We start from the raw sequence: 16,869 nt of genomic DNA, 5'->3' as shown, positions 1-16,869 counted from the left end.
TGTGTGATTTTTCCCCGGGGTTCCAGTTGCACCGTAATCAAGCCAGACATCAGACCTCACCAGTCTCTTGAGCACCTGATCAGAGCCCATTGACCCACACAATCACAGCATCATCAGCAAAGTCAATATTCATGAATCTTTCTTCCCAACAGATCCCCCACCGCTTGAACCCCATGACCCCTGCAAAACACCCAGTCCATACAAGCACTGAACAAAGTGGGAGCAAGAACACCCCCCCTGAAACCACAGAATCAACGGGGAAAAAACACAGAGGTTCTGTTCCACACCACTCACAGTACCGTGTACGGGCTGGCCATGATATCCAGCAATTCAGGGGAATCCCACTAAGTCCCCAGGAACTCCCACAGGGAAGTTTCAATAACGGGAGTCGAATGCTTTGTGAAAATCGACAAAGGCTGCTAAGAAATTCTACGATATTCACGTTCCCTCCATCCCCTGGGGGATTGCACGTTAGCAAGGCCCACGAGGTTGCGGTCCTTTCGGGAGGGATGCCCCCTTTGTAAAGTTGCAGGCTCCCGCCTGAAGAGCTGGAGAGATCACTTTTCTTCTATGTATCCATCCATCCATCCATCCATCCATGAGGTGGAACGGGTAAGGGGGTCTTAAATGGGTGGCAGAGCGAGAGAGCCGACAGAAGGGGATCAGCATGAAGGACAACGTACATTCTAATTAAAAAAGACTTTCCCAAAAATTTCTAAAAGAATGGCAAAAAAAAAAAATAAAGGGACAGACAGGGGAAGGAGAAAAAAAAAAAACATACGGCTGTCGTTCAGAAAAGAGGGCTTCCGGTTGCATATTTGGGAGAGAAAGGAGACCCCTGTTTACTGGAATCCCGAGTGCTGTAAGCTTTGCCTTTCTGCCAGCAGGAGTCGCCCTTCACTCGTCTTTTTCTTTTCCTCTCCACCCGTGTCAGAAGCTGGCTCTTGGCAGCAAGGAAAGCGGTTAAAAACAGTAAAAGGACTAAAAATAATGAATGGTTATTTTATTATTATTTTATTATGTGGGGGTCCTTTAAAATAAATAATAAATTTATTAGTTAATTTAAATTAAATATTATTTTTATTATAATTTTCTTTTTGGGGTCCTTAAAATAAATAAATAAAAGGACAAGACAGATTGATTGATTGATTTTGAACTTTTATTTATTGCTTAAAGCTCCCAGGAGTTGTTCCACAGGCTCCTGCTTCACAATCGCCCAAGCAAAACTTCCATAAGTTAAAGCATGTTTTTAGTCTGTTTTTTAACCAGGACTATCAGGGAGAGCGCGAACGCAGTCCCCCACTACCACAATTATGCAGTCGAGTTTCCCGCATTTGGGGGGAAAACGCAGTCAGCACACCCGGAGTGCAATGGATGAGCTCGCCCCGGGAGAACCACCTTATGATCTGGATTCCTGCCAGGAGTAGAGGACGCCTGGCGCCTTCCACTTCCTCGGCTTCATGCTCGGCGGCGGAGGTTTTCCCAGCACAGTCCTCGGTCCTTCGGCCCTTCGGCTTTCGGGATCCTTCGGGCTTTTGGCCTCGGAGCGCGAATGCGCGGAGCTAGCTGCTCCCCGACGCCCGTGTGCACCGTGCCCCGGATGTTGGGGTTGCACCGACCTCACCACCTTGATTAGACAGGTTTCACTAGCAACCCCAAGGGTGCACCTCGTTTATAAACCACCCACCCATCGCTGGAGCTTTGGCTGGAAGAGAAACGGGGGGTGGACTGGCGGGAGCTGAATGAAAACAGCCGCCCAACAGCAAAGACAGGCAGGCGGGCGGCAGCGGGGGAGGCAGGGGAGGCAAGCTGCGAAAGAGGAAGGCGCCCCCTGCGCCCGGGAGCCCGAGAGGAAGAAGCCCTCGGCGTGGGCGTCTGACACGGCAGCAGAGCACCTGGAAGACCTGCGCCAGGCCGCTGAGTGATCTGGGGCAGCGCTGTACACGTTCGAGACTTGAGCCGGTGCTTGCCCTCCCTTTTATGCCACTGTGGGATTGACGTTAGCAAGGAATGAGGTTGCTGGTTCTTCTGAAGATGCCCCTTTGTAAAGTTGCAGGCCCCGTCTGATGAGCTTGACGAGATCTCTGTCTGTCTATCTATCCATCCATCCATCCATCCATCAATCCATCCATCCATGAGGTGGAACGGGTAAAGGAGTCTTAAATGGGTGGCGAGAGCGAGGGACAGAAGGGGATCAGTGAAAGGACAACGCACATTCTAATTCAAAGACATAACAAAATTTCAAAAGAATGGCAATAAAAAAAAAAAAAAAAGAAGACAGAAGGGAAGAGAAAAAAAAAAAACATGGGCTGTCGTTTAGAAAAGAGGGCTTCCAAGTTGCCTTTTTGGGAGAGAAAACGAGCAGCCTCGTTTACGGCATACCACTCTGAAACACCCTCCGATCTCCGGAAGCAAGCAGAGTCGGGCTCGGGTTAGTACTTTGGATGGGAGACCGCCTGGGAATACCGAGTGGTGTTTTGCCTTTCTGCCAGCAGGAGTCGCCCTTCGCCTCGTCTTTTCTTTTTTCCCTTCCACCCGTATAGAAGCTGGGCTTTTGGCAGCTGAGTGATCGGGCAGCCCTGGGTACACGTCGAGACTTGAGCCGGTGCTTGCCCTCCCTTTGATGCCACTGTGGGATTGCAGGTTGGAAAGGAAAGAGGCTGCTGGTCCTTTTGGACGATGCCCCTTTGTAAAGTTGCAGGCTCCCCGTCTGAAGAGCTGCGAGATCTATCTGTCTTTTCTATCCATCCATCCATCCACCTGAGGAGGAACGGGAACAGGGGGTCTTAATGGGTGGCTAGAGCGAGAGAGCCGACAGAAGGATCAGCATGAAGGACAAGTATTCAAATTTAAAAGAATGGCAAAAAAAAAAAAAATGAAACAGACAGGGAAGGAGAGAAAAAAAAAACATAGGGCTGTCGTTTAGAAAAAGAGGCTTCAAAGTTGAGATGTTTTTTCTCATAAAACGAGAGGTTTTCTGATCATTCCAATTATTTTCTGTTGGAAAAACTTTCTGTTTATTTGTGATGCACACCTTCCCTTTCCACAATACTTTTTTTATCAGCTTATTGGTCCCAATCTTTTCCCATCTTTTTCCTGCCCTCCCAAACACCCAAGTTCTATCCATTGATGTCTACTAGTGTCTCTCCCTTACTTCCTTCCATATCCTTCCCACTGGGGGGCAGTCCCAATTGCATGTCCATACTGACTTATTTTTTTTTTTTACACCCGGGCCCTGGGACATTTAGGCCCTGTAAATTTTTTTCTTTTACTTAAAGCCGGGTTGGGTTTTTCTAGTGTCTTCATGAGGCCAGCCAGGCTATATCTGCTACTTGATTATTTGGAAATTTTTCCCCAAATCTTTCCCATATCAGTTTAGTTTCCCTCTAGTTTTCCCCAGTAATGTTTACTGGCTTCTCACTTTCCTTACTTTTTCCACTAATTCTTTCCACCTCCTCCACAAGCCCTTTTTCATCCTGTTGAAGCCCAAATCTTTGATACAGTCCATAAACCCTCCTGTATAGTTTGGGTAATCTAAACTCATATGGTTCCCTTGTTCTGGTTTTAAGCCCAAACCTTCTTAGATGACCACCCATCATGTACCTGGCTAAACCGCTGCCCCCCCTTTCCCGCCTGTAACAAGGATATGTAACCGTGTATTTCAATCTTAACAAGATCCTTAAGTCCAGAAACCTTTTCCCCTTTCCTTTTTGTTTCTTTACTTTCTGTTTTATGCCCTTCTCATCTGTAGACCTCCCAAAAAATAAAACATTGTCTTTCGATTTTCCTTAGAATATATTTTGTCCGTAAAAACTGTTGCCAGAAAGAGCCTGGAAAAATATTGACTTAATTAGCAAAATTTTGCCCCTCATTTTGTTAGTCTCCTAGTCCTCCAGAGACTTGAGCTTGTATAACTTTCTTTCCATCTCCTTCCAGTCTCTTCTTCCTCCTTCTCCCTCTCCAAAATGGATCCCTAATATTTAACCGCCTCTATGTATTTTCATGTCGTGTTTGAAGTCCTCCTGCCACTTCTCCAGATGGCACTCGATTTCCTTATTTAATTGGGCTCTTTTGCTTTTTTTAATTTGTTCCTAGCAGATATCTGATTATCCGCTAACTTCCCAATTTTACTTAATGTCATATTAACAAAGTTGCTGTGTGTCTAAAGTCAACTCCCTTTTTATTTGAACCTCTTTCCCTCCATTTTCATTACCTTCCTTCTTGCCAATTTTTCACATTATGAACCCTATAAGAACACAAAACACTTTCTTATAATTCTTCTTACTATTTTCTTTGGTGGAAAAAACATTTGCTAAATACGATAGTTTTGGGATTGTAACTGCCTTCATCAGCAAATCTTCCCTTCTATTGATAAGTTCGAACCTCAAAAATCCTGCTTTTTTTTTTTTTTTTTGGGTTTTCTTTTTCCCCATTTCTTCCACTCCATCCTCTTGTATTCTTTAAACCCCAATACTTTTTACAACATTTGACAACCTTATTCTTCCAGTTTCCCTTTCCCTTTCCAACGGATTCCATGAGGAACACAAAGTAAAACCAGCGGTACCAGGATTCTCCAAGGGGCACAGTACCAAAGGAGTCCAGTCTTCATCTCAGGTCACTGGGGGGCATCCATGTTCACAAACATATAGAAGAAAGGAAGCACCAGGACTCTAAAGACTTTGGGCCCCTTCGTCTTTTAGAGATATTGGGAGCGCCCCACACCCCTTTCCAGTGACCTCATGAACCACCAAGCTCTCCCCCTCTGTCTCTGACTTCATAGGGAAAAGTCACCAGGGGCAGAATGTCACGCCAAGGTAAGTCCACCAACAAGGCCAACACACTCTCCGCAAACAGACACACTGCTGATATCTGTGCCCAAGAGGCATTAAGGCCTGGCTGTTGGTTTTCATCCAGGACACTCACAAGCCCAGACACTCAGACTCCTCACTCAGTCTCTTGAGCACCCGATCAGAGCTCCATTGACTCACGACAATCACAGCATCATCAGCAAAGTCAATATTCATGAATCTTTCTTCTCCAACAGATGCCCCACAGCCGCTGAACCCCATGACCTGCACAACACCCAGTCCATACAAGCACTGAACAAAAATAGACAAGAACAACCCTGACGAACCACAGAATCAATGGGAAAAAAAAAGAGGTTCTGGGCTCCACACCCTCACAGTCCAGTGTACGGGCTGGCCATGATATCCAGCAACTTTAGGGGAATCACTAAGTCCCCAGGAACCCACAGGAAGCTCCCAACAACTGAGTCGAATGTTTTTTGAAAATGACAAAGGCTGCTAAGAAACTTTGCCGATATTCACGCTTTGCCCATGCCACTGTGGGATTACGCTAGCAGGACACGGGTTGCTGGTCCTTTCTGGACATGCCCCTTTGTAAAGTTGCAGGCTCCCGCTGAAGAGCTGGAGAGATCTATCTGTCTATCTATGATCCATCCATCCATCCATCCATCCATGAGGTGGAACGGGGAACAGGGGTCTAAATGGTAGAGCGAGGAGAGCGACAGAAGGGATCAGCATGAAGGACAACGTAATTCAAATTTCAAAAGAATGGCAAAAAAAAAAAAAAAAAAAAAAGAAGACAGACAGGGAAGGAGAAAAAAAAAAAACATAGGGCTGTCGTTAGAAAAAAGGGCTTCCAAAGTTGAGATGTTTTTCTCATAAAACGAGAGGTTTTCTCTGATCATTCCAATTATTTTCTGTTGGAAAACTTTCTGTTTATTTGTATGCACACCCTTGCCTTCCACAATACTCTTTATCACGCTTATTGGGGCCCAATCTTCTTCCCGACCTCTTTTCCCTGACCTCCCAAACACCACCAAGTCTCTATCCAGCTTGATGTCTACTATGTGTCTCTGCCTTACTTTCCCTTTCCCTATCCTTGCCACTGTGGGCAGTCCCAATTTCATGTCCATACTGACTTTATTTTTTTTCTTTTTATCTCCCTGGACATTTAGGCCCCTTTTAAATTTTTTTTCTTTTTTTTTAACTTTTAAAAGCCCCCCCCCCAAATTTTTCCCCTTCCCCCCCGGGGGGCCCCCAAAATTTTTGGGCCCCCAAAAACTGGAAAAAAATTTTTTAAAACCCAAAAACCCCAAAAAGGGGGGGGGGGAAAAATTTCCCCCCCCCCCCGGGGGGAAAAAACCCGGGTTTTTTTTAAAAAAAAAAAAAAAAAAAAAACCCCCCAAAAAAAAATAAAATTGGGTTGTTTTTTTGGGGGGGGGTTTTTTTTTTTTTTTGGGGAAAGGTTTTTTTTTTTTTTTAAAATTTTTTTTTTTTTTTCCCCCCCCCCCCCCTTTTTTTTGGGGGGGTTTTTTTCCCAAAACCCCCCGCCCCCAAAAAAAAAAAGGGTTTTTTTTAAAAAATTTTTTTAAAAAAAAAAAAAAAAAGGGGGGGGGAAAAAAAAAAATTATTTTTTTGTTTAAAAAAAACCTTTTTAAATTTTTTTTTTAAAAAAAATTTTTTTTGAAAAAAAGGGGGGGCCCCCCTTTTTTTAAAATTTTTTCCCCCTTTTTTTTTTCCCGACCCTTTTTGACCCCCAAAAAAAAAATTTTTTTCCCCTTTTTCCTCCCCGGCTCTTTTTTTTCCCCAAACCCCTTTTTTGGGAAAAAACCCTTTTTTTTTTTTTTCCCCCCCTTTTAAATTTTTTTCTTTTTTTTTTAAAAAAAAAACCCCCCCCCCCGGGGGGCCCCGGGTTTCCCCCCTTTTTTTAAAAAAAAAATTTTTTTTTTTTTAAAAAACCCAAAAAAAACCCCCCCCCCCCCCTTTTTTTTTTTTTTTCCCCCCCCCCCTTTTTTCCCAAAAAAAAAAAAAAAATTTTTTTCCCCCCAAATTTTTTTCCCCAAAAAAATTTTTTTTTTTGGGGGGGGGAAAAAAATTTTGAAATTAAAAAAATTTTTTCCCCAAATTTTTCCCCCCCGGAATTTTTTTTTTTTTTTTTTTTTTTTTTTTTTTCCCCCCCCCCCCCTTTTCCCCCCTTTTTTTTTTTTCCCCCTTTTTTTTTTTCCCCCTTTTTTTCCCCCCCCAAAAAAAAAATTTTTTTTTTAAAAAAATTTTTTTTTTTTAAAATTTTTCCAGAAAAAAAACCCCCCCCCTTTTTTTTTCCCTTTTTTTTCCCCAAATTTTTTGGGGTTTTGGGGCCCCCTTTTTCCCATTTTTTTTTTCCCCCCCTTTTTTTTCCCTTTTTCCCAATTTTTAATTTCCCCCTTTAAAAGAAAAAATTTTTAAAACCCCCCTTTTTTTTGGTGGAAAAATTTTTTTTTTTTGGGTTTTTTTTTTTTTTCCCCCCCTTTTTTTTTCCCTTTTTTTAAAATTTTTTTTTTTTTCCCCCCCCCCCCTTTTTTTTTTTTCCCCAATTTTTTTTTTCCCCTTTTTCCCTTTAATTTTTTTTTAAAAAAAACTTTTAAATTTTTTTTTTTTTGGGGAAAAAAGGGGGGTTTTTTTATTTTTTTCCCCCCCCTTTTTTAAAAAATTTAAGCAAAAAAAAAACCCCGGTTTCTTTTTTTTTTTTTTTTTTTTCCCCCCCCCCCCCCTTTTTTTAAAAAAATTTTTCCAAAGGCCCCCCTTTTTTTGGTTTTTTTTTTAAGGGAAAAAAAAAAAACCCCCCCCAAAAAAACCCCCCCGGGGGCCCCAAAAACCTTTTTAAAAAAAGGGGGGGGTTTTTTTTTTCCAAAAAATTTTAAAAACCCCGGACTCCCCCCCCCTTTGGCCCAAAAAAGGGGGCCCCAACCCCCCCCCCCCAAAAACCCCCCTTTTTTTTTTTCCCCCAAAAAAGGGGCCCCCTTGCCCTCCCCCAAAAAAAAAAAAACCCCCCCAAAAAAAAAAAAAACCCCCCCCGGGGGCCAAAAAAAAAAAAGGGGGGCCCTTTTTTTCCCCCCAAAAAAAAACCCCCCCCTTTCCCCGGCCTTGGGGGGGCCCCCCAAAATTTTTTTAAAAAAAACCCCCCCTTTTGGGAAACCCCTCCAAAATTCCCCCCCCGGGCCCCCCCCCCCCAAAACCCTTTGGCCCCGGGGGGGGGGCCCTTTTCCGGCCCCCTTTTTTTTTTTAAAAAGGGGGGGGCCCCTTTTTTTTTTTTAAAAAAAAAAAAAGGGCCAAGGGGGGAAAAAAGGGGGGCCCCCCCAAAAAAAAAAAGGGGGGGTTTTTTTTAAAAAAACCCCCCAAAAAAGGGGGCCCCCCAAAAAAAAGGGACGGGGAAAAAAACCAAAAATTTCCCCTTTCCAAAAACCCTTTGGGAATTTGGGGGGGGGGGGGCCCTTTTGGGGGGGAAACCGGGGTTTTTAAAAAGGGGTTTTGGGGGGAAAATTTTTCCCCTTTTTTTTTTCCCCCCGGGAAAAAAAAAAAAGGGAAAGGGGGGGGGAAAAAAAAAAAAAAAAAATTTTTTTTAAAATTTTTTTTTTTTTGGGGGGGGAAAAGGAAAACCCCTTTTTTAAATTGGGTTTAAATTTTTTTTTTTAAAATTTTTTTGGGGTCTTTTTTTTAAAAGGGAAAAAGGGGGTTTTGGGGGGTTTTTTTTTTAAAAAAAAAAATTTTTTTTTTTTTTTTTTTTCCCCCCCCAAAGGAAAAAAATTTTTTTTTTTAAAAAATTTTTTTTTTTTTCCCCCCAAAAAAAAAAAATTTTTTGGGGGGGAAAAAAAAAAAATTTTTTTTTTTTTTTGGGGGGGGGGTTTTTTGGGCCCTTTTCCCCCCCCCGGAAAATTTTTTTCCCCCCCTTTTTTTCCCCCCCCCGGTTTTAAAAGGGGGGGGGGGCCCCCCCAAAAAAGGGGTTTTCCCCCTTTGGGGTTTCCGGGTCCCCCCCCGGGGGGGGCCCCCCCGGGGAAAAAACCCCTTTTAAAGGGGGCCCCCCCCCCGGAAGGGGGGGTTTGGGCCCCCCCAAAAAAATTTTTTCCCCCCCCGGGGGTTTCCCCAACCCCCCCCCCGGGTTTTGGGGGGGGGGGGGGGGGGGGGGGAAAAAACCCCCCCCGGGGGGCCGGGGGGGGGGGGGCCAACCCCAAAAAAACCCCCCCCCCCGGGGGAAATTTTTTTGGGGGCCCCCCCCCCGGGGACCCCTTTAAAAGGGGGGGGGCTGGGGGGGGGAAAACCGGCCCCCCCCCTTTTAAAAAGGGGGGGGAAAAAAAGGGGGGTTTTTTCCCCCCGGGGGGGGGGCCCCGCCCAAGGGGGGGGGGCCCCCTTTTTAAACCCCCCCCCCTTTTAACCCTCCCTCCATGGGGGGGAAAATTTTTTTTGGGGGGGGAAAAAAAAAAAAGGGGGGGGGTTTTTTTTAAAAGGCCCCTTTTAAAATTTGGGGGGGTTTAAAAAAAAAAAAGGGGGGAAAAAAAAAAAAAAAATTTTTGGGGGGGCCCCCCGGGGGGTTTTTAAAAAAGGGGGAAGGGGGGGCCCAAAACCCAAAACCCCAATTTAAAAAAAAGGGGGTTTGGGGGGGAAGGGGAAAAAAAAAAAAAAACCCCCCCAAAAAAAAAAAAAAGGGGGGGTTTTTTTTTTCCCCCCCGGGGCCCGGGGGGGGAAAAAAAAAGGGGGCCCCCCCCGGGGGGCCCCCCGGCCCTGGGGCCCCGGGGAAGGGGGGGAACCCGGGGGGGCCCGTTTGGGGGGCCTTTTTTTCCCCCCCAACCCCCGGGGCCCCCTTTTTTTTCCCCTTCCACCCCCCAAAGGGGGGGCCAGGGGAAAAAGGGGGGGCCCAAAACCCCGGGGGGGCGGGGCCCCCGGTTTTTTTAAAAAAAAAAATTTTTTTGGGGGGGAAAAAAAAAAGGGGGCCCTTTTAAAAAGGGGGAAATTTTTTTTCCCCCAAACCAATTTTTAAAAAAATTTTTTAAAAAAAAAAGGGGGGGGCCCCCCCAAAACAAGTTTTTCCCCCTTTTTTAAAAAAAAAAAAAATTTTTTTTTTCCCCGGGGGGGGAAAAAAAACCCCCTTTTTAAAAAGGGTTTTTTTTTTTTCCCCTTAAAAAAGGGGGTTTTCCCATTAAATTTTTCGGGGTTTTTTTTTTTTTTTTTTGGGGGGGCCCCCTTTAAATTTTTTTTTAAACCTTTTTTTTCCCTTCCTTTTTCCCCCCCCTTTTTTTTTTAAAAAAAACCCCCCCCCCTTTTTTTTTTTTTTTTTCCCCCCCCTTTTTTTAATTTTTTTTTCCCCCTTTTTTTCCCCCTTTTTTTTCCCCCCCCCTTTTTTTTTTTTTTCCCCGGGGAATAATTTTTTTTTTTTTTTTAAAAAATTTTTTAAAAAAACCCCCCCCCTTTTTTTTTTGGGGGGCTTTTTTTTTTTTTTCCCCCCCAAAGGGGGGGAAAAAAAAAAACCATTTTTTCCCCTTTTTTTTTAAAAAAGGCCCAAAAAAAAAAAACCCCCCCCCCCCCCCCTTTTTTTTTTTTTTAAAAAAAAAAAATTTTTACCCCCCAAAAAATTTTTAAAAAAAATTTTTTCCCCCCCCTTTTTTTTTTTCCCCCCCTTTTTTTTCCCCCCTTTTTCCCCCCCCCCAAAAAAAAATTTTTTTTTTTTTTTTTGGGGGTTTTCCTTTTTTTTTTTTTTGGAAAAAAAAACCCCCAAACCCCAAAAATTTTTGGGGCCCCCCTTTTTCCCCAAAAACCCCTTTTTCCTTTTTTCCCCCCCCCTTTTTTTCCCAATTTTCCCCAATTTTTTTTTGGAAAAAACCCCCCCCCTTTTTTTAAATTTTTTTTTTTTTGGGGTTTTTTTTTTAAAATTTTTTAAATTTTGGCCCCCAAAAAATTTCTTTTCTTTAAAAATTTCCCTTTTTGTTTTTTTTTTTTTTTTTCCCCCCCTTTTTTCCTTTCCTTTTTCCTTTTTTAAAAACCTTTAAAAAATTTAAAAACCTTTTTTTTTAAAAAATTTTTTTTTTTTTTAAAAAATTTTTAAAAAAAAAAGGGGGGTTTAAAAAACCCCTTTAAAGGGCCCTTTCCCCCAAAACCCTTTTTTTTTTTTTTCCCTTTTAAAAAACCTTTTTTTTAAACCCCCCCAAAAAAAGGTTTTTTTTCCCCCAAATTTTTCCCCCAACCCCCCAAACCCCCCTTTTTTTAAAAAAATTTTTGGGCTTTAATTTAAAATTTTCCCTAAAAATTAAAATCCCCCCCCAAAAAAATTAAAAAGGGGCCCGGAAAAAGGGGGGGGTTTTTTTTTCCCCCCAAAACCCCCCCCCCCAAAAACCCAAATTTTTTGGGCCTGGGGGAAAAAAAAAAATTTTAAAAAAAAGGGAATTAAAAAAGGTTAAAATTTCCCCGGCCCCCCCCCCTTTTTCCCCCGGGGGAAAAACCCCTTCCCCCCCCCCCGGAAAAAGGGCCCCCCCCTTTGGCCCCCCCAAAAAAAACCCCCCCCAAACCCCAAAAAAAATTTTTCCCCAAAACCCCCGGGGAAAAAAAACCCCCAATTAAAAAAAAAAAAAAAAAAAAAAATTTTTTTCCCCCTTTTTTTGGGGGGGGGGGGTTTTTTCCCCCCCCCCCTTTTTAAAAAAAAGGGGGGGCCCAAAACCCCCTTTTCCCCCCCCCCAATTGGCCCGGGGGGGAAAAAAAAAGGGGGAAAAATTTTTGGGGGAACCCGGGGGGGCCCCCCCGGGTTTTTTTAAAAAAAAAATTTTTTTGGGGGAAAAAAAAAAGGGGGGGAAAAAAAAAAAAACCGGGGGTTTTTTAAAAAAAATTTTTTTTTTTAAAAAAAAAAAAAAGGGGGGTTTTTAAAAGGGTCCGAGGCTTTTTTTTTTGGGGAAAGTAAAAAACCCCCTTTTTTTTTTTTCCCCCCCAAAAAAAAAGGGGGGAAAAAAAAAACGGAAAAAAAAAAAAAAAAAAAAATTTTTTTTTTTTTTGGGGGGGGGGCCCCCGGGGTTTTGAAAAATTTTTTTTTTTTGGGGGGGAAAAAAAAAAATTTTTTTTCCCCCCCCAAAAAATTTTTTTGGAATTTTTTTTTAAAAAACAAAAAAATTTTTTTTTTTTTAAATTTTTTTTTAAATTTTTTTTTTTAAAAAGGGGGGGGAAAAATTTTTTTAAAAAGGGGGTTCCTTTTTTAAAAAAAGGGGGGAAAAAATTTTTTTTTGGGGGGGTTTTTTTTGGGAAAAAAAATTTTTTCCCCCCCCCCCGGGGGCCCCCCCCCCCCTTTTCCCCCTTTTTTTTTTTTCCCCCACAGGGGCCCCCCCTTTCCCCTTTTGGGCCCCCCCTTTTTTGGGGGTTCCCCGGGCCACCCCCCAAAAAAGGGGAAAACCCCGGGGGGCCCCCCCCGGGGGGTTTCCCCCCCCTTTAAAAACCCGGGGCCCCCCCCCCCCCCCCCCCCCCCCTTTTAAAGGCCCCCCCCCCGGGGGGGGGTTTTTAAAAAACCCCCCCCGGGGGGAAAACCCCCGGGGGGGCGGGGGGGGGGGGTTAAAAAAACCCCCCGGGGGCCCCCAAAAGGGGGGGGCCCCCCCAGTAAAACCCCCCCGGGGGGGCCCGGGGGGGGGGGGGGGGGGGGCCCCCCCCCCAAAAAGGGGGGGGGGGGAAAAAGGGGGGGGGCTGGGGGAAAGGGCCCCGGGGGGCGGGGGGAAAACCCAAAAAAAAACCCCCCCCCCTCCCCACCCAAAACCCCCGGGGGGGAAGGGAAAAGGGGTTTTTTTTTGGGGGGGCCCCGGGGGGGGAAAAGGGAAAAAATTTTTTTTCAAAAAAAAAAAAAAAAAGGGGGTTTAAAAAAAAAAACCGCCAAAAAAAAAATTAAAAAAAAAAGGGGGGGGGGGGGGAAAAAAGGGGGGGGGAAAAAGCCCCCCGGGGAAAAAAACCCCAAAAAAAAAAGGGGCCTTTTTTAAAAAAAAAAAAAAAAAGGTTTTTTAAAAAAAAAATTTTTTTTTTTTCCCCTTCCCCGTTTTTTGGGGGGGGGGGGGGGCCCCCTTAAAAAAAATTTTCCCCCGGTTTCCCCCAAAAAGGGGGGGGGGGGGGGAAAAAAACCCCCTTTTTTTGGGTTTTTTTTTTGAAGGGGCCCGCCAAAACCCTTTTTTTTTCTTTTTTCCCCACCCTTAAAACCGGGGGGGGGGGGGGGGGGGGGCCCGGGGGGGGGGGCCCCCTTTTGGGGGGGGGGGGGAAAAAAAAAGGGCCCCCCGGGGAAAAAACCCCGGGGGAAAAATTGGGGGGGTTTAAAAATTTTTTTTTTTCCCCAAAAGGGGGAAAAAATTTTTTTAAATTTTTTGGGAAAAAAAAAAAAAATTTTTTTTAAAAAACCCCCCAAAAAAAAAAAAAAAAAAAAAAAAGGGGGGGGTTTTTAATTTGGGGAAAAAAAGGGGGATTTTTTTTCCCCGATTTTTTTTTTTTTTGGGGGGAAAAAAACCCTTTTTTTTTCCCCAACCCCCCCCTTTTTTTTTTTTCCCCGGGAAGGGGGCCCAAAATTTTTTTTTTTTTTCCCAAATTTTTAAACCCCCCCCCCCTTTTTTTTGGGGTTTTTGGCCCCCCCCCTTTTCCCCCTTTTTGGGGCCCCCAAAAAATTTTTTTTTTTTTTTTTTCCCCCCCTTTTTCCCCCCCCCCTTTTTTTTTCCTTTTTTTTTTTTTAAGTTTTTCCCCCGAATTTTTTTTTTTTTTAAAATTTTCCCCCTTTTTTAAAAAACCCAATTTTTTCCCCCCTTTTTTTTCCCCCCCCCCTTTTTTTTTAAACCCCCCCCCCCTTTTTTTTAAATAAAAAATTTTTCCCCTTTTTTTTTTTTTTTTTCCTTTTGGGGTTTTTTTTTTTTTTTTTCCCCCCCCCCCCCCGGGGGAAATTTTTGGAAAAACCCTTTTTTTTGGGCCGGGGGGAAAAGGGTTTTTTAAAAAATTTTTTTCCCCCAAAAATTTTTTTTTTTTCTTTTTTTCCCCCTTTTTTTCCCCCTTCAACCCCCTTTAAAAAAAAAAAATTTTTTTTTTTTTTTTTTTTTTAAAAATTTTTTTTTGGGGGGGCTTTTATTCCCTTTTTTTTTTTTTTTTTTAAAAACCCCCCCCCTTTTTTTCCCCTTTTTTTTTTCCCCCTTTCCCCCTTTTTTTTCCCCCTTTTTTTTCCCCCCCTTTTTTTAAATTTTTTTTTTTTAAAAATTTTTTTTAAAAATTTTTTAAAAAACCAAAAATTTTTTTTTTTTTTTTTTTTGGGAAAAGCTTTTTTTAAAAATTTTTTTTTAAAATTTTTTTCAAAAAATTTTCGGGGGGGAAAAATTTTTAAAACCCCCCCTTTTTTTTTTTTTTTTCCCCCTTTTTCCCCTCCCTTTTTTTTTTCCCCCAAAAATTTCCAAATTTTTAAATTTTTTTTTTTTTTTTTTTTTGGGGGAAAAAAAAAGGGGGGGGAAAAAAACCCTTTAAAAAAAACCCCCAAAAGGGGGGGTTTTTTTTATTTTTTTCCCCAAAAAAAAAAATTTTTTTCCCCCCAAACCCCCAAAAAAATTTTTTTCCCCCCCTTTTTTTTTCCCCCCCCCCCCAAAAAAACCCCCCCGGTTCAAAAAAAAAGGGGTTTAAAAAAATTTTCCCCCCCGGGTAAAAACCCTTAAAAAAAAAAAAGGGGAAAAAGGGGGGGGGGGTTTTTTTGGAAAAAGGGGGCCCCCCCCCCCCCCCCCGGCCCCCCCTTTTTTTCCCCCCACCAAAAAAACCCCTTTTTTTTCCCCCCCCCCCCAAAAAAAAAACCCCCAAACACAAAAAAGGCCAAAAAAAAAAAAACCCCCCGGTTTTTTAAAAAACCAAAACCCCCCCCCAAAACCCCGGGGGGGGGCCCCCCCCAAACCCGGGAAACCCAAAAAACCCCCCAAAACCCCAAAAAAACCCAACCCAAAAACCCCCCCCCCTTTTAAAAGCCCAAAATTTTTTTTTCCCCCCCCCAAAAAAAAGGGGGGAAAAAATTTTGGGCCCCCCCTTTTTGGGGTTGGGGTTTGGGGGGGGGGGGTTTTTTTTTCCCAAACCCCCCAAAGGGGGGGCAACAAAAAAGGGGGAAAGGGGGAAAAATTTAAAAAAAAAAATTTTTTAAAATAGTTTTCGGATTTAACTCCCTTCATCAGCAATATCTTCCCTTCTATTGATAAGTTCGAAACCCTCCAAAATCCTTGCTTTTTTTTTTTATATCTTTTTTCCCATTTTTTTTCCCCACCCCCCTCTGTATTCTTAACCCCAATACTTTCACAACATTTGACAACCTTATTCTTCCTAGTGGTTTTCCTTCCATTTCCCCAACGATTCCATGAGGGAACACAAGTAAAACCAGCGGTACCAAGGATTCCCCCAAGGCACAGTCCCAAAAAGGAGTCCGTCTTCATCTCAGGTCACGGGAGCATCCATGCCCTCACAAACATATAGAAAGAAAGGAAGCACCAGGACTCCCAAAGACTTGGCCTTCTTTTGCAGAGATATTGGGAGCGCCACACACCCCTTCCAGTGACCCTCATGAACCACCAAGCTCTCCCCCATCTGTCTCACTGACTTCATAGGAAGAGTCACCAGGGACATGAATGTCACTCCCGGTAAGAAACCACCAACAAGGTCAACACACCCCCCCAAGACAATGCTGATATCTGTGCCAAGAGGTCTAAAGGGCCCTCCTGTTGGTTTTCATCCAGGACACTCACAAGCCCAGACACTCAGACTCCACTCAGTCTCTTGAGCACCCTGATCAGAGCCTCCATTGACTCCAAGACAATCACAGCATCATCCAAGTCAATATTCATGAATCTTTCTTCCAACAGATCCCCCACCAGCCTGAACCCCATGACCCTGCACAACACCCGTCCATAAGCACTGAACAAAGTAGGAGCAAGAACACACCCCTGACGAACCACAGAATCAACTGGGAAAAACACAGAGGTTCGTCTCCCACCACCAGTACCAGTGTACGGGGTCCGATATCCAGCAACTTCAGGGGAATCCCACTAAGTCTCAGGAACTCCCACAGGAAGCTTTAACAACTGAGTCGAATGCTTTTTGAAAAACGGCAAAAGGGTGCTAAAACTTTGCGATATTCACGTTTTCGCCCATGCCACTGTGGATTGCACGTTTGCAAGGACACGGGTTGCTTGGGCCTTTCTGGGCATGCCCCTTGTAAAGTTGCAGGCTCCCGCTAAAACTGGCTAGATATCTGTCTATCTATGTATCCATCCATCCATCCGCCCCTGAGGTGGAACGGGTAACAGGGGTCTTAAATGGGTTGAGCGAGAGAGCCGACAGAAGGGGGTCAGCATGAAGGACAACATTCTAATTCAAAAAAACATTCAAAAATTCAAAAGAATGGCAAAAAAAAAAAGAAGACAGACAGGGAAGGTGAAAAACATACGGCTGTCGTTCAGAAAAGAGGGGTTCCAAAAGGGATTTGGGGAGAGCAGCCCCGTTTACTGGGAATACGGAGTGCTGTAGCTTTTGCCTTTCTGCCAGCAGGAGTCGCCCCTTCACCTGTCTTTTCTTTTCTCCTTCCACCCGTGCCCGAAGCTGGGCTCTTGGCAGCAAGGATAAAATAGAAAAAACAAAATAATGAATGATTATTTATATATTATTATTTATTATGTGTGTAATCCTTAAGATAAATCACATTGATTAGTTAATTTAAATTAATATTATTTTATTATAATTTTTTTATTAAGGGGGTCTTAAAATATAAATAAATGGACAGACAGAGATTGATTGATTGATTTTGGAACTCTTTATTTATTGCTTAAAGTCCTAGAGCGTTGTCCCCACAGGCTCCTGCTTCACAATCGCCCAAGCACCACTTCCATAAGTTGAAACGCATGTTTTTAGTCTGTTTTTGAACCAGGACTATCAGGGAGAGCCGAACGCAGTCCCCACTACCTAAATTATGCAGTGAGTTTCCGCATTTGGGGAAATCCAGGGTCAGTACCCCCGAGTGCAATGGATGAGTTCTCCTGCCCTGGGAGCCCCTTAGACTCCTGGTTCTCCCTGCCAGTCGCAG

General features: G+C 43.5%; 2 pseudogenes; both read right to left on the bottom strand.

The window, feature by feature from the left end:
• Positions 1–1,274: 1,274 nt before the first annotated feature.
• Positions 1,275–1,427, bottom strand: LOC120521467 (annotated as a pseudogene).
• A 15,292-nt stretch (positions 1,428–16,719) lies between these two features.
• LOC120521468 lies at positions 16,720–16,863 on the bottom strand (annotated as a pseudogene).
• Between the last annotated feature and the right edge of the window lie 6 nt (positions 16,864–16,869).

Source organism: Polypterus senegalus, unplaced genomic scaffold (assembly GCF_016835505.1).
Source record: "Polypterus senegalus isolate Bchr_013 unplaced genomic scaffold, ASM1683550v1 scaffold_3603, whole genome shotgun sequence".
In the NCBI taxonomy this organism is placed as follows: Eukaryota; Metazoa; Chordata; class Cladistia; order Polypteriformes; family Polypteridae; genus Polypterus; species Polypterus senegalus.
This window is presented reverse-complemented; position numbering and strand designations above follow the sequence as displayed.